We start from the raw sequence: 18,608 nt of genomic DNA on the forward strand, positions 1-18,608 counted from the left end.
AAAAAAAAAAAAGGGAGAGAATGTGATCAGGCAGGAGAGTAGAACAAAACCATACACTAGAGATTTAGAGTATATTTTGATCTGTTAGAAGAAACTATCTCAAAATTTTAAAGAGAGAACAACTTATATATATATGCCAAAAATAAGGGTAACTACTATGAAGGGATAGAATATGAGTCTAAAAATGAAAAATAAAAATGTTTTTTAAAAAAGGGATTTATAAGATGTTGGTTGAAAAAGGGACAAAGAAAAATTAAGAAAAAAAGGCAATTAAAAAAGAATTAACTTTGAAAGACTAAAGAATCATGGTAAAAAACCCATGGACTCTATGTGCATTATTCCCCTAGCGCTGGAGTTCTGCCGTTCTCATTGATCGGTAAACTTGGTCTTGGCTCGCTGTTCTCGCTGATCTTCTGGGGGAGGGGCCTGTTGCCGTGGTTCCCAAATGTCTTTGCCGGAGGCGGAATTTCCCCGTCCTTGCTGGGTCAGGGCTAAGTAATCTGCTCGGGTTTGCTCTCAGGAGCTTTTGTTCTCTGCAAGCTTTCCGTACAGCTTTGGAGGATGAGAGTGAAAATGGCGGCCTCCCAATCTCCACCCCGGAGGAGCCGAGAACTCGGGGCCCCGCTCCTCAGTGCGCCCCCAGAGAAAAGCAGTCAGTCACTCCCATCTCCCCGGTCTCTGGCCGCACTCTGTGCTCACCCGGCCTGTTACTGAGCATTTCTATCTCTGGCACCTGACTTGGTGTGGAGTCTCTAAACCCAGCAGATCCCTGCGGTGTGCTCCCGCACTGCTCCTCCCGGGGGAGGAAGGTGAGTCTCCCTGGATCTGCCTCTTGTTGGGTCCCTGCTGGAGGAGCAGTGGCCCGACTGTGCCGCGGATCACGGTTTATGGCAACCCCGAGCTAAGAGCCCGCACCTCGGCTCCGTCTCTGCAGCTGCTTCCCTGCTCCGTTACCTGGGAGCTCTGCCACACTCAGGCACCCCTGGACTTTCTGTGACTCCGGGGGTCCTGAGACCACACTGTCCCACGAGGGTTTCACCCCCCACTTAGCCACTGGAGTGACGTCCCTCAGCGGTGTAGACTTCTAAAAGTTCCAATTTTGTGCTAGGCAGCTTTATCACTTGCCAGAAGCGGCCGAGGAAGCCCCCTCCCCTGCTGTCTATCCTCCCGAATATCGCCTCGGATTCACTTCTCCGTACGTCCTACTTTCCAGAAAGTGGTCGCTTTTCTGTTCAGAGAGTTGTTGCTATTCTTTTCTTTTATCTCCTGTTGAGTTTGTAGGTGTTCAGAATGGTTTGATCCCTATCCAGCTGAATTCCTGAGACCAGACGAAATCCAGGTCTCCTACTCCTCTGCCATCTTGCTCCGCCTTATTTTTTTAATTTAAATTTTATTTAGTTAACGTACAGTACAATATTGGTTTCTGAAGTAGAATTCAGTGATTCATGACTTACATACAACACCCAGTGCTCATCACAACAGAGGTCGTCCTTAATACCCTTCACCCATCTAGCTTTTAGTTTCTTGAGAGCTGATTTCACCTGTTGATTTGTATCTTAATTTCTAAAGATGTAGCTAAAAAAACAAAATCCCTAGAGTATACTGAAAAGAACCAATTGGGAACTTTCAAAATTATATTAATAATTAATATTGACACACAATAACCCTAATTTGATTTTTTCTTAGTGTATTTCTGAGCACTTCAGCACTGTTATTTTTATAGTTCATCAGTTTTTTTTTGTTTTTTGTTTTTTTAAAGATTTTATTTATTTATTTGAGAGAGAGAGAATGAGAGAGAGCACATGAGAGGGGGGAGGGCCAGAGGGAGAAGCAGACTCCCTGCCAAGCAGGGAGCCCGATGCGGGACTCGATCCAGGGACTCCAGGATCATGACCTGAGCCGAAGGCAGTCGCTTAACCAACTGAGCCACCCAGGCGCCCAATAGTTCATCAGTTTTTACTACAATAACATTGCTTAAATAGAATACCCCTAGGATAAATGGATGATTATAGGTGTAGAGCAGAGAAATACAGGTGAGTCTATAGTGCCAGAAATCAAGGCAGTTCTCTTCCTGATTTCAAACTGTATTACAAAGTTATAGTAATGAAAACAGTATGATTTTGGTGTAAAAACAGACATATAGATCAGTTGAACAGAATAGAGAACTCAGAAATAAACCCAGGCATTTAAGGTCAGTTAATTTTCAACAAAGACACCAAGAATTCACAATGGGGAAAGGATAATCTCTTCCATAAATGGTGTTGGGAAAACTAGATATCCACATGCAAAAGAATGAAATTGAACCCCTATCTTACACTATATGCAAAAATCTATTTAAAGTGGATTAAAGACTTAAATGTAAGAATTAAACCTATAAAACTCCTAGAAGAAAACAGTAAAAAGCTCCTTGACATTGGTCTTGGCAATGTTTTTTTTTGGATTTGACACTGATACCAAAAACAAAGGTGAAAAAGCAAAAATAAGCACATGGGACTACATCAAACTAAATCTGCACAACAAAAGAAACAACAAAATGAAAAGGCTATTTGTGGATTGGGAGAAAATATTTGCAAACCATATATCCAACAAAGGGTTAATATTCATATAAAATTATGTTATTTAATAATATCATTATTCTATTCCATTCTACTTTATTCTATTATATATGTGGAACTCCTACAACTCGGTAGCAAAAATACCAAATAACTCAACTGAAAAATGGGCAAAAGACCCAAATAGAAATTTTTCCAAAGAAGACATATAAATGGCCAATAAGTATAAGTATATGAGAAATTGCTCAACATCACTAATAATCAGGGAAATGCAAATCAAAACCACAGTGAGATATCATTTCATGCCTGTTAGGATGTCTATTATCAAAAAGACGAGATAAACATAGGTGAGGGTATATGGAACAGGGAACCCTTGTATACTGTTGGTAGGAATGTAAATTGGTACAGTCATTATGAAAAACAGTATGGAAGTTCTTTAAAAAATTAAAAATAGAACTATAAATCCAGCAATCCCACTATTAGGTTTATGTCTAAAGGAAATAAAATCACTATCTTAAAGAGTTATCTGTACCTTCCATGTTTCAATCAGGATTATTCACAATAGTCAAGATATAGAAATAACCTAAGTGACTATTGATTGATGAATGGATAAAGGAAATGTGGTGTATATATATATATATATATAATGGAATATTATTCAGTCTTTAAAGAGAAAGAAATTCTGCCCTTTATGACAATATGGATTAACCAATAAGATATAGTAAGCCAGACACAAGACAAATACAGTATGGTATCACTTATATGTGAAATCATAGTAATGAAGAACAGAATGGTGGTTGCCAGGGGCTGGGGGTGTGTGTGTGGGTGGGTGGGGGGAGGTAAAATGGAGAGAGATTGATCAAAGGGCACACATTTTTAGTTATAAGATGAATAAGTTCTGAGGAGCTAATGGACAGCATGGTTACTATAATTAATAATACTGTATTATATATTTGAAATTTGCTAAGAGAGGAGATGTTAACATTCTTACCAAAAAAAAAAAAGTGTGTGAGGTGATGGATGTGTTAACTTGATTGTGGGAGTCATTTCACAATGTATGTATATATCAAATCAACAAGATATATTACAGTTTTGTTTGCCAATTATACTCATTTAAGCTGGAAAAAAGAAATCAAGGAAGTTCTGAAAACCTCAAAGTGTCATTAAACACACACACACACACACACACACAAGATGACATGCAGGAGCTCCCTTTGGCAAATTTCAGGACAATTTGAACATCAAAATAATAATAACATTAAAGGATTATAACTCATTAAATAGAATTTTCAGAAGTCCATGAGTTGATAGTGATACTAAAAAGAAAGAGAAAGGATGAATGTAAGAAAAGCTGTTCTTCATAAAATGCCAGCTAATCAGTGAAGAAAAAATGATGGAATGAGACAGCTACTATTTTTAAATTTCTAATAAAGTAGTCAAAGATTATCAGTGGATTTTGAAAGTCATTTTGAGGATTCAGGGCATTCTCATAATCTTAACATATCACCCCTCAGATGTTGTAAATTTTTACCAAGGGAGAAATGTGCTTTTGTAGTGGAGAGATTCAGAGGACACCACCTTACCCAAATTAGCATTGCTGAGAGTGGGACAAACTGATATTATCTATTTCCTCATGTGTAGGAATATAATATCACCTACATAGTACTCTTTTTTTTTTTTTAAAGATTTTATTTATTTATTTGAGACAGAGAGAATGAGAGAGAGAGAGCACATGAGAGGGGGGAGGGTCAGAGGGAGAAGCAGACTCCCTGCCGAGCAGGGAGCCCGATGCGGGACTCGATCCAGGGACTCCAGGATCATGACCTGAGCCGAAGGCAGTCGCCTAACCAACTGAGCCACCCAGGCGCCCACCTACATAGTACTCTTGATAAAAATGTTAAATCTGTATATAATCATAGAAATAATCTGACAAGTCCAGAATCCATTTTATTTTTTTTATTTTTTTTAAAGATTTTATTTATTTATTTGACAGAGACAGAGACAGCGAGAGCAGGAACACAAGCAGCGGGAGTGGGAGAGGGAGAAGCAGGCCTCCCCCTGAGGAGGGAGCCCGATGTGGGACTCGATCCCAGGACCCTGGGATCATGACCTGAGCCGAAGGCAGACGCTCAACGACTGAGCCACTCAGGCGCCCCCAGAATCCATTTTATAAGACAAGTAGCTGGTATCATTTAAAAAAAATCCAGTATAGTTAACATACAGTGTTATATTAGTGTCAGGTATACAAAAAGTGATTCAATATTTCTGTACATTACTCAGTGCTCATCAAGATAAGTGTACTCTTAATCTCTTTCAACTATTTCACCACCCTGTCCCACCCACCTCTGCTCTGGTACCGATGTTTGTTCACTATGGTTAAGAGTCTGTTTTTTGGTTTCTCTCTCTCTCTTTTTAATGTTTTTTTTCTAAAATTGCACATATGAGTGAAATCATATGGTATTCTTTCTCTGACTGACTTATTTTGCTTAGCATGATACTCTCTATGTCCATCTGTGTTACTGTAAATGGTAAGATTTCATTATGTCTTATGACTGAGTAGAATTCCATTGTATATGTATACCACATCTTCTTTATCCATTCATCTATCTTTGGACACTTGGGCTGCTTCCATAATTTGGCTATTGTAAATAATGCTGCAGTAAACATAGAGGTGCATATATCCTTTCCAATAAGTGTTTTTTTTTGTTTGTTTGTTTGTTTTTAATTCTTTGGGTAAATACCCAGTAGTGTGATAACTGGATTATATGGTAGTTCTGTTTTTAATTTTTGAGGAACCTCCATACTGTTTTCCATAGTAGCTGCACCAGTTTGCATTTCCACCAACAGCACATGAGGTTTCCTTTTTCTCCAATCCTCTCCAACACTTGTTGTTTCTTACGTTTTTGATTTTAGCCATTTCACAGGTGTGAGGTGATATCTCATTGGGGTTTTGATTTGCATTTCCCTGATGGTCAGTGATGTTGAACATCTTTTCATATATCTGTTTGCCATCTGGATGTCTTCTTTGGAGAAATGTCTGTTCATGTCTTGTGCCCACTTTTTAATTGGATTATTTGGGGTTTTTTGGTGTTGAGTCATGTAAGTTCTTTATATATCTTGGATACTAATCCCTTATGCGATGTGTCATTTGCAAATATCTTCTATTCAGTAGGTTGTCTTTTAGTTTTATTGTTTCCTTTGCTGTGCAGGAGCCTTTTATTTTGATGTAGTTTCAATAGTTTACTTTTGCTTTTGTTTCCCTTGCCTCAGGAGACATCTAGGAACATGTTACTACTATGACTGATATTAGAGAAATTGCTAACTGTGCTCTCTTCTAGGATTTTTAGGGTTTCAGGTCTCACATTTAGGTCCTTAATCCATTTTGAGGTTATTTTTTATGTATGATAAAAGAAAGTGGTCTAGTTTTATTCTTTTCATGTAGCTGTCCAGTTTTCTCAACACCATTTGTTGAAGAGACTTTTTCCCATTGCATATTCTTGCCTCCTTTGTCAAAGATTAATTGGCTATGTAATTGTGAGTTTATATGTGGACTTTCTATTCTGTTCTGTTGATTTATGTGTCTATTTCTGTGCCAGTACCATGCTGTTTTGATTACTATAGCTTTGTAGTATATCTTGAAATCTGGGATTTTTATACCTCCAGTATGGTTCTTTTTCAAAATTGCTCTGGCTATTTGGAGTCTTTTGTGATTCCATACAAATTTAGGATTGTTTGTTCGAGTTCTGTGAAAAATGGTGCTGGTATTTTGATAGGGATTGCATTAAATCTTTAGATTGCTTTGGGTAGTGTAGGACATTTTAACAATATTTGTTCTTCCAGTGTATGAGCTGGAATCTTTTCCATTTGTGTCTTTCAGTTTCTTTCATCCGTGTTTTATAGTTTTTAGAGTACAGGTCTTTCACCTCCTTGGTTAAGTTTATTCCTAGATATTTTATTATTTTTGGTGCAATTTTCAATGGGATTATTTTCTTAATTTCTCTTTCTGCTACCTCATTATTAGTGTAGAGAAGTGCAATGGATTTCTGTTTATTGATTTTGTATTCTTCACCCTTTCTGAATTCATTTATCAGTTCCAGTAGTTTTTGGTGGAGTCTTTAGCGTTTTCTATATATATAGTATCATGTCATCTGCAAAAAGTGATAAAGTCTCACTTCTTCCTTACCAATTTGTATGCCGTTTATTTCTTTTTTCTTGCCTGATTGCTGTGGCAGGTCTTTTAGTACCATGTTGAAAAAAGTGGTGAGAATGGACCTCCTTGTCTTGTTCCTGATCTTGGGGAAAAGCTCTCAGTTTTTCACCATTGAATCTGATGTTAGCTGTGGGTTTTTCATACATGGCCTTCATTATGTTGAGGAATGTTCCCTGTAAACTTACTTTGTTGAGGGTTTTTTTTTTATCATGAATGAATATTGTACTTTGTCAAATGTGTTTTCTGCATCTTTTGAAATGATTATATGGTTTTTATTCTTTTATTGATGTGATACATCACATTGATTAATATGTGAGTATTGAACCATTCTTTTTTTTTTTTTTTAAAGATTTTTATTTATTTGAGAAAGAGAGAGCATGAGAGGGGGGAGGGTCAGAGGGAGAAGCAGACTCCCCGCTGAGCAGGGAGCCCGATGTGGGATTCGATCCCGGGACTCCAGGATCATGACCTGAGCCGAAGGCAGTTGCTTAACCAACTGAGCCACCCAGGCGCCCGAGTATTGAACCATTCTTGCATTCCAGGAATAAATTTCACTTGATCATGGTGAATAATTTTTTAATGTATTGTTGGATTCAGCTTGCTAATATTTTGTTGAGGATTTTTACATTTATATTTGTCAGAGATATTGGTCTGTACTTCTCTCTTTTTGTAGTGTGTTTATCTGGTTTGGTATCTGGTTTGGTATCAGGGTAATGCTGGCCTCATAGAATAAATTTGGAAGCTTTCCTTCCTATTCTATTTTTTGGAATAGTTTGAGAAACCTCTTTAAATGTTTGGTCGGATTCACCTGTGAAGCCTTCTGGTCCTGGACTTTTGTTTGTTGGAAGTTTTTGATTATTGATTCAATTTCATTACTGGTAATTGGTCTGTTCACATTTTCTGTTTTTTCCTGATTCAGTTATGGGAGGTTATGTTCCTAGGAATTTGTCCATTTCTTCTAGGTTGACCAATTGGCATATATTTTTTATAATATTCTCTTACAATCCTTTGTATTTCTGTGGTGTCAGTTATTTCTTCTCTTTCATTTCTGATTTTCTTTATTTGAGTTCCCTATTTTTTCATGAGTCTGACTAAAAATTTATCAATTTTGTTGACTTTTTCAAATAACCAGCTCCTGTTTTGTTGATCTGTTCTATAGTTTTGGTTTTTTTTTCGGTTTCTATTTTATTTATTTCTGCTCTAATCTTTATTATTTCTGTCTACTGGTTTTGGGTTTTGTTTTTCTTTTTTCTAGCTCCACTAGGTGTAAGGTGAACTGTTCTATTATTTTTTTTCAGTTTCTATTTTATTTCTGCTCTAATCTTTATTGTTTCTGTCTACTGGTTTTGGGTTTTGTTTGTTTTATTTTTTTCTAGCTCCACTAGGTGTAAGGTGAGCTTCTTTATTTGAAACTTTTCTTACTTCTGAGATAGGCCTATATTGCTATAATCTTCCCTTGTAGAACAGCTTTTGTTCTATTCCAAAGATTTTGGACTGTTGTGCTTTCATTTTCATTTGCCTCCATGTAGTTGTTTATTTCCTCTTTGATTTCTTGCTTGATACCTTCATTGTTTGGTAGTTTGTTATTTACCTTCCATGCATTTGTGTTCTTTCCAGATTTTTTCTTGTGATTGATTTCTAGTTTTTATAGTGTTGGGTTGAACAAGGTTTGTGGCATGACTTCAGTCTTTTTGAATTTGTTCAGACTTATTTTGTGGCCTAATATGTGATCTATCTGGAGAATGTGTCATGTGTACTTTAAGAGAGTGTGTATGCCATTGTTTTAGTATGGAATGTTCTGAGTATATCTGTTAGATCCATCTGGTCCAATGTTTCATTCAAAGACACTGTTTTCTTGTTGATTTTCTGTTTGGATGATCTATTCATTGATGTCCCCTGTTCACCAGAACTTGGCACATCAGAGTCATTTTTCCTATGTGTGTTATGTATGCCCTAATGTGGCTGAGCCACTTTTGCCTTCAGTCCAGTCATCTGCAATGGCTGTCTTTGCCTTCTGTGGACATGGTTTTCTTCCTGTGTTGTTAGTGGACCGGTTTGGGTCTACCTTGGGCTTAAGTTTTCAGACCAGGCATTTGCCAGAGATGAGGTAGCACCAAACTTCACGGCACTTTCCCTGTGTTTTCCCGAGAAGCTTTTGTTGGTGGGTGGGGCTGGCATTCAATCTAGATGTCTGCCTTCAGCCTACTACTGAGGCCACAGTTGAATGGGTGTGTGGGGATCTTCCTTCCTGCAGCAGGAGTTACTTTGGTATGGTACTGGCCCCTGTGTTCGCTACTTGCACATTGTCAGGCTTGTGGCACCACTTTAGATGGGCTCTAGCCAAGGGCATATTTGAGGAGACAGGTCTGCAGGAGAACATGGGGTGGGGTGTGCTGTGCCAACAAGGTCTGCACTGGTCTGCTGCAGGAGGGGACCTGTATCCAGTGTCAGAGGCAGGCTGTGTTGGAAGGGGTGGATCTGCAGAAGTACATGGGGATAGGACAAGGTGTTCGCAAGGTTTGTGAGTGTCTGCAGTGGGAAGGAAATAAGGTCTGGCTGGAGTGGGTGTGTCAGCAGGAGAACAAGGGGGCGGGGCTTGCTGTTAGCAAGTTAGGTAGCATTGTTGGTGCTATGCTAGTTCCTGCAGGTGTCTGTGTGTCTAGGCTGGGGGGTGCAGGAGGGATATTGCTCCACCAGCTTATTTGTTCCTGGAGAAGTCTCCCAAAGTTCCCTGCTTCTCGAGCACATACTCTGAGAGAGGTAAACAAATCTCCGTCTTGTATACCCCAGGCTTTTTTCAGACTGCTGCTTCTATGCAGTATCTCCCACTCCCACTTTGTGCAAAGGCTGTAGACGACATTTTAGAGAAAATAAGGGAAATTTAAACAGGGACTGAATATAAGATAATATTGAATTAATGTAATTTTTCTTAGCTGGGATATTGTATTGAAGTCATGTAAGAGAATACTCTTAATCTTAGAAGAGATATGCTGAAATATTTAGGGATGAAGTATCATGATCTTTAATATCATATCATACCTAACAAGATCTACTTTCAAATAACTAAATTTTATATGGACTTACAATCTGATGCAATTGGTTTAGATCTTTAATTTATTGGTTATTAATTTGGACTTTTCTCATTTCTCAAAGTTATAACAGTTCATTTAAAGTCCCTCTATGGTAGTTTGAACTCTGTCTCCTCTTTCATCAGCTTTTTGGTTTCTTTTCACCTTCATATTTTCTCAGCAATGATAAAGCAAGTGCCTGGATTTGTATTAACCTCCTGTGTCCTTTAGAATCACATCTTGGTCAGTAGGTATACATTGGCATAATAAGCCTGCATGGTCCTTACCATTTTATTAGATTCCTACAACAATTTTGCAAAAGGCATTTAGGTCTTTTCCTTGTTTCCAGCTAACCTTTGCTTGAAAATGAATATAACTCATTAGTTTCCTAGATAACAATCATTTAGAGAAAAGTCAGGTCTTTTATATTACCACTTCCAAAGCTTTTTGTTAACTAATTATTTGATAATAAAAGATATATATGAAAATTTTATATATTTTCAAACTCAAGATTTGCCTCCCCCATTTTCCATAAAATGGCAGCCACAGTTAACTGCATCACATACTGCCTTCCTTTTTTTTTTTTTTTAATATTTTATTTATTTGAGCGAGAGAAAGAGAGCACAAGAGGGGGAGTGTCAGGCAGAGGGAGAAGCAGGCTCCCCGCTGAGCAGGGAGCCCAGTGCGGGACTCAATCCCAGGGCCCTGGGATCATGACCTGAGCTGAAGGCAGATGCTTAACTGACTGAGCCACCCAATGGACCTTCATTAGGCTGGAGGAACAGGGGCCACCCTCCTTCTTTTCATGACAGGGAGATGGAAGCTAGAAATGAGCTGTGCCACACAGGTAATTCATGGGTGAGTGATAGGAACAGGGTCTGAGCCTCCTGGTACTCTAACTGAGGCTTCTTCTTTATACACGTCTCAGCCATTTCCTGATCCTGTGCTTCTAGCCATTCCTGCAATGGTATTTCCTTCAGTCACAATTGTTGACTGAGAATCTGCTGTATGTCCATGCCAAGACTGGACATCAGGAACAAAGACAAATACTTTATCGTCTCTGGCCTCAAAATGCTATTGTGTGTTGAAAAGAACTAGACATTAGCTATACCATATAGAAATCAGATGTTATATTAGATATAAATTAGGTATTGTAAAAAAGGAGGGTGGAGAAGTTGCTTAAAGTCACCTCTGTGGTCTTTAGGATCTTATTTTTGTAAGTTTCTGGAGTTTTCTAGAGAGAATCTACTGTTTCTTTGAACACTGGATGTTTCTGTTCATTATTGGGAATTGTGGCTAAACATGCATTTCTGATGATTCCTTTGATTCTAGAATCAAGCCCAGGCCTGGAGAAGTGTCAAAAGAACAGATTTCATACCACACCTCACACTATCACTTTCTTCACTGTTATCTTTCTTTGCACATCTATAAAATGGAGAGAGCCAAATGTGTCCCCACTGGATGGGTTCATGGAGGAGCAAAGAGTGACAGAGGAGCCTCTTTTGAACCGTTAGAATGAGAGGGTGAAATTAATGTTGTTAAAAGATATCTGATAGTTATCCAGTTCTAAGTTTCTGGAATTGTGTTTTAGGAGATATGATTTGATCTTGGATGGATCAAATCATGAATGACACCTTAAAGACATTTTCCTTGTTTTCAACTGTTTGTTGATGTAAATCATTTTCATTATAACCAGGCTGGTATTTATCTAGTAAGCACCTGTACAGCAGGGCCAATATTGTTACAATATTGACATACTTCCAATCACTTGGTAATAACCATTGCTCTATATAACCATTTCTCTGTGAGATCCCTCATCTCTACCCTCCTAGCACGTTCTACCATCTCCACCTCCAAAATTCATCAACCAAAGAATGAATTCTTGGCATAGCAAGGAAACTAGTTGGTATATATTTTGAATATCTTCCTTTTTCTACTAATTGTAGTTTCTAATTTCATGCCAATCAGTCATTCAATTCTTCCTCTAAAATATTTTCACAGTTTAGAACTGGGAGAACTTTTTATTTTATTTGACAGAGGGAGAGATACAGTGAGAGAGGGAACACAAGCAGGGGGAGTAGGAGAAGGAGAAGCAGGCCCCCCACTGAGCAGGGAGCCCAATGCGGGGCTCGATCCCAAGACCCTGGGATTATGACTTGAGCTGAAGGCAGACGCTTGACGACTGAGCCACCCAGGCGCCCCTAGAACTGGGAGAACTTTTAAAACTGTTTCAAAATCATGACATTAAGTGGAAAAGAGAAAACTCAGTAGTTTTCTAATTAAAATAGTAAAATTAAATATGTATAGATACTACTACTGAATGCTTGTTAGAGAAGATGTCTCTTTTTGAAGTATAGAGAACATTAGTCAAGAGGAAGATTAAGATGGAACCAAGCACAATGTACTTTGCATACTGGAGCTATTCCATGCACGTTGGTAGATCATCCTGTAGGGAATGAGGCTGTTCAGTGTGGAAGAGAGAACTGGTCAGTAGATATCAGCTATCTTATCAATGTGTTTTGCTTTAAAGGCAGCCTTCCCCAGTTATTGATTTTCTCTTTATTCCATCCTTGGCCACAGAACTCCTGATAGTGACCTCTAGGAGTTGGCTTTAGCTATCCCCCATGATGCTTTCTCTTGGACCATGGTCTTAAACCCATTTAATGTCTTCCAGACCTGGACTCTTTTTGTCTTGTGGTTTCACCAGATACAGCTCAAATCTTTCTGGGATCAACACGTTCCTAATGCCAGTACCTCTGTCCCTAGCTCGTGTTCACTTAAACATTTTTTTTTTTAAGATGTCAGAAAAGCTAAACTCATTAACTTATTTTATAGTTCAAGTGAAAATATTTCTATCCAAATCTCCATGAAAGTATGTTTCTGTATACAATTTCATTTATCTACTATTTATACATAGCAGCTGCACATACTTAGTTACTGGGATGTTAGATTGCTTTTCAGATTCAGAAAAAAGTAATCACAGCTGGCATGAGATCTGTAGAATGGCTATCTTTGACTATATTTTCCCTAGCTCTTTCTCTATGATGAATGTCATACTCATAGCCAGTTAAAATCATGTTTACCTGAAATGATTCTTTCCCAAACAAGAAACATGACTTTGAGTGCTGTACATCAGTTGCCAAGCTAATAAGATAATCCTCTTTTCATTTCAAAGTCTATGCTCTAATCTTAAAACAGAAGTCTTTTCTCTTCTCTTTGCAACAGTCGCTGGATAAAGATTCTGTTATCATAATCCTATTAAAATGTATTCACTTTTGCAATACACTTTGATAATAGTATTTATTCCTCTAAGCACCTTGGAAGAAGAGTGATAAGACAAATCTATTCAAAATTTCAGGGAAAAATAGTTGCAGAGGGAGGGCAGGTATGTTAAAAGCTTAAAAATGAATAATAACTAATATCCGTTGCAGGAAGAACAATCATTAATTTATGAATTAGCTTCTAGCCTCTAATTAGGAAAGATAGTAATTTTCCAGATGAAATGCCCTATACTGATCATATGTATCCACACAGGCAAATGTTAGATAAACTGAATTTCCTGAGTACTGAACTAGACACCAGTCCTCACCTGTGGCGTCTCTAATACATCACCCTTTAATTGGCCCTGATGGCTTTAAAGCTGCTAACATTATTTCAAAAAATAAACAAATGATTAGCTTTGACAGGAGATGTGTAAACAATGCTATAATTAGTGAATTGGTTCTACTAAGACATTAGCTGGTACTGTCTCTTTAGTTGGTATAGATATTGTGCTTTCTTTTCTTGATTTTGTATGGGAGCAATTAAAATTCCTGGTGACTTCTGACATTTTTGCTTTGAGTGAGGAGATCTCTCTCTCTCTCTTACTCTTTCTCTTTCTTTTTAAAGAAGAACCAATAGTAGTAAGGTTTAGTTCTCTATTCCTGATATGATCATCCTGTATCGATCCAACTTCATTTATGTAAAAACTGCATAAAATGATTTGCCATTTCCATAGGTTTTTTTCTAAATTTTTTGTTTCAAATCAAAGTGCATTTCTACACATCAGTGTACCTTATATCTAGCACTAGGCTTTTCATTTATTTTTATAGCAGAGTTTAGGCTATTTTGTATTAGTGGTATATTTCAGATATGTTTGTGGTTCAGATCACTGAGAAAATATCCACTTTTGTTCATAAAGTTTCTGTGTGAAAGTTACTCTTAAATCAGTATAAACTTAATGTTTAATATTATTAAATGTCTTCTCAGTTGCAAAATGTGTACATAATTATAAATTTGCAGAAAATGTCCATAATATATATATATATTTAAATATATATATAAAGAGTTTATTTATTTATTTGAGAGAGAGAGAGAGCATAAGCAGGGGAGGGGGAAAAGCAGACTCTCTGCTGAGCAAGGAGCCCGATGTGGGACTCGATCCCAGGACTGAGATCATGACCTGAGCCGGAGGCAGTCGCTTAACAACTGAGCCACCCAGGCACCCTCCATTTTATATTTTTAAAACCTGGAGAAATACTTCTTTTCTTTTTAAGATTTCATTTATTTATTTGACAGAGAGAGATAGCACAAGTAGGCAGAACAGCAGGCAGAGGGAGAGGGAGAGATAGAGAGCACAAGTAGGCAGAGCAGCAGGCAGAGGGAGAGGGAGAAGCCCTGATGCGGGGCTCGATCCCAGGATCCTGGTATCATGACCTGAACCAAAAGCAGCTGCCCCACTGACTGAGCCACCCAGGCGACCCTGATAATTACTTCTTTTGTAGGTGTATTGACTTGACTTGTGCTTTCCACTGTTAGACACTGACCTATGATTTAACAGACATTTATAAAGCTTCCTGAAATATGTCATGTTCTATTCTTGAGGTGTTTGGTGACTAAATTAAAGAAAAATGGAGTCATAATAGCTTATGGATTGATTTAAGGGTGTTTTAAGATCTACATTCTCCTCGACTAAGAAGCAAACACATAAAGCCACTATTATCAAACGTTAAGGAAGAAATTGACAGTAATACAATAATAGTAGGGGACTTTAACACCCCACTTACATCAATGGCTAGATAACCCAGACAGAAAATCAACAATTAAACAGTGGCTTTGAATGACACACTGGACAGGTGGACCTAACAGATACATTCAGAACATTCCATCACCAAAGAGCAGAATACACTGTCTTTTCTTTTTTTTTTTTTTAAGATTTTATTTATTTGAGAGAGAGAGAGTGAGAGACAGAGAGCATGAGAGGGAGGAAGGTCAGAGGGAGAAGCAGACTCCCCGCCGAGCAGGGAGCCCGATGCGGGACTCGATCCCGGGACTCCAGTATCATGACCTGAGCCGAAGGCAGTCGCTTAACCAACTGAGCCACCCAGGCGCCCCTACACTGTCTTTTCAAGTGTACATGGAGATTGTACGATAGATCACGTTAGGACACAAAAGAAGTCTCAATAAATTTAAGTAGATTGAAATTATATCATGCATCTTTTCTAACCACAATGCTACGAAACTAGAAATCAATCACAAGAAAAAATCTGGAAAGAACACAAATACATGGAAGCTAACTAAATAACATGCTACTTAAAATTGAATTGGTCAACCAAGAAATCAAAGGAAATAAAAAAATACATGGGGACAAATGAGAATGAAAGCACAATGGTACAAAATCTTTGGGATACAGCAAAAACTGTTCTAAGAGAGAAGATTATATCAGTACAGGCTTCCCTCAAGAAGAAAAATCTCAAACAACCTACACTTACACCTAAAGGAGCTAGAAAAGAAGAAAAAACAAAGCCCAAAACGAGGAGAAGAAAGGAAATAATAAAGATTAGAGCAGAAATAAATGAAATAAAGGCTAAAAAAAAAAATCAATACAACAGATTGATGAAGACAGGAGCTGGTTCTTTGAAAAGATCAACAAAATTAATAAACCTTTAGTCAGACTCATCAAAAAAAGAAGGGAGAAGACTCAAAACTAGAAATGAAAGAGGAGAAATAACAACCTGTATCACAGAAATACAAAGAACTGTAAGAGAATATTATGAAAAATTATTTGCCAACAAATTGGACAACATAGAAGAAATGGATAAATTCCTAGAAACATATCACCTTCCAAAATTAATCAGGAAGATATAGAAAATTTGAACAGATCAATTACTAGCAAATAAATTCAATCAGTAATCAAAAAACTCCGAACAAACAAATGGCCAGGACCAGAAGTCTTCACAGGTGAATTCTACCAAACATTTAGGGAAGTTAATACCTATTCTTCTCAAACTATTCCAGAAAATAAATGAGGAAGGAAAGTTTCTAAATTCATTCTACAAGGCTAGCATTACCATGATACCCAAACCAGAAAAGACACTATGAAAAAAAAAAAAGAACCACAGACTGGTAAGTCTGATTAACATAGAAACAAAAATCCTCAACAAAGTATTAGCAAACTGAATCCAACAATACACTAAATACATTATTCACCATGATCGAGTGGGATGCAAGTCCCAGGAATATTTGCCAGTCAATCAACATGATACATCACATCAACAAGAGAAAGAATAAAAAGCATATGATCATTCCAATAGATGCAGAAAACACATTTGACAAAGTACAACATCCATTCATGATAAAAACTGTCAGCAAAGTAGGTTTAGAGTGAACATATCTTAATATAATAAAGGCCATATGTGGAAAACCCACAGCTAACATCATACTGAATAGTGAAAAACTGAGAACTTTTCCTCTAAGATCAGGAACAAGGCAAGGATGACCACTCTCAGTGCTTTTATTCAACATAGTACTGGAAGGCCTACCCACAGCAATTAGACAAGATAAAAAAAAGGTATCGAAACTGACAAGGAAGAACTAAACCTTTCACTACTTGCAGATGATATGATACTTTATAAAGAAAACCCTAAAGACTGCATTTAAAAATTACCAGAACTGATAAATGAATTCAGTAAAGTGACTGAACACAAAATTAATATACCCTAATATACAGAATTACTATACACTAATAATGAGGTAGCAGAAAGAAAATTTAAGAAAACAATCCCATTGACAATTGCACCAAAAATAATAAAATATCTAGGAATAAACTTAACCAGGAGGGGACAAATCTGTATGCCAAAAACTATAAAACACTGATGAAAGAAAGATAACACAAATAAATGGAAAGATACTCCATGCTCATGGATTGGAAGAAACAATATTGTTAAAATGTTGATACAGCCCAAAGAATCTATGGATTTAATGCAATCCCTATTAAATACCAAAAACGTTTTTCCCAGAACTAAAACAAATAATCCTAAAATTTGTATGGAACCACAAAAAACCCTGTATAGCCAAAGCAATCTTCAGGAAAAAAAAAAAAAAAGCTGGAGGTTTCACAATGCCATGTTTCAACATACACTACAAAGCTCTAGTAATCAAAACAGTATGGCACTGGCAGAAAAATAAACACATAGATCAATAGAACAGAATAGAGAGTCCAGAAATAAATCCACACTTTTATGGTCAATTAATCTTCAAAAGGAAGGCAAGAATATGCAGTGGAGAAAACATAGTCTTTTCAACAAATGGCGTTGGGAAAACTGGACAGGTATATGCAAAGGAGTGAAACTGGACCACTTTCTTACACCATACACTAAAATAAACTCAAAAAGAATTAAAGACCTAAATGTAAAACCTGGAACCATAAAGCTCCTAGAAGGAAGCATAGGCAGTAATTTCTTTGACATCAGCCATAGAAACATTTTTCTAGATAGGTCTCCTGAGGCAAAATTGAACTATTGGGACTACACCAAAATAAGAAGCTCTTGTACAACAGAGGAAATCATCATCAACAACAAAAAGATAACTTACTGAATAGAAGAAGATATTTGCAAATAATATATTCGGTAAAGGGTTAATAACCAAAATTCATAAAGAACTTAAACTACTCTGCACCAAAAACCCAAACAACCCAATTAAAAAATGGGCAGAAGAAAAGACAGTCTCTTCAATAAATGGTGCTGGGAAAATTGGACAGCTATATACAGAAGAATGAAACTTGACCATTCTCTTACACCATACATAAAGATAAACTCAAAATGGATGAAAGACCTCAATGTGAGACAGGAATCCATCAAAATCCTAGAGGAGAACATAGGCAGTAACCTCTTCAACATCGGCCATGGCAACTTCTTTCAAGACACGTCTCCAAAGCAAAGGAAACAAAAGCAAAATGAACTTTTGGGACTTCATCAAGATAAAAAGCTTCTGCACAGCAAAGGAAACAGTCAACAAAACAAAGAGGCAACCCACAGAATGGGAGAAGATATTTGCAAATGACACTACAGACAAAGAGCTGATATCCAAGATCTATAAAGAACTTCTCAAACTCAACACCCAAAAAACAAATAAGTCAAAAAATGGGAAGAAGACATGAACAGACACTTCTCAAAAGAAGGCATACAAATGGCTAACAGACACATGAAAAAATGTTCAACATCATTAGCCATAGGGAAATTCAAATCAAAACCACATTGAGATACCACTTTACACCAGTTAGAATGGCAAAAATGGACAAGGCAAGAAAACAAATGTTGGGAGAGGTTGTGGAGAAAGGGGAACCCTCTTATACTGTTGGTGGGAATGCAAGTTGGTACAGCCACTTTGGAAAACAGTGTGGAGGTTCATTTAAAAATTAAAAATAGAGCCACCCTATGACCCAGCAATTGTAGTACTGGTTTATTTACCCCAAAGACACAGACGTAGTGAAAAGAAGGGCCATATGCACCCCAATGTTCA

The 18,608-nt window shown here is 37.4% G+C and overlaps 1 protein-coding gene across 1 annotated transcript in view; it reads left to right on the forward strand.

The window, feature by feature from the left end:
* Positions 1-18,608, forward strand: part of IQCJ (IQ motif containing J) — a 194,180-nt gene that overhangs the window by 15,248 nt on the left and 160,324 nt on the right. The window lies entirely within an intron of this gene.

This window comes from Leptonychotes weddellii, chromosome 1 (assembly GCF_054177405.1).
Source record: "Leptonychotes weddellii isolate Sample4059 chromosome 1, ASM5417740v2, whole genome shotgun sequence".
Lineage (NCBI taxonomy): Eukaryota > Metazoa > Chordata > Mammalia > Carnivora > Phocidae > Leptonychotes > Leptonychotes weddellii.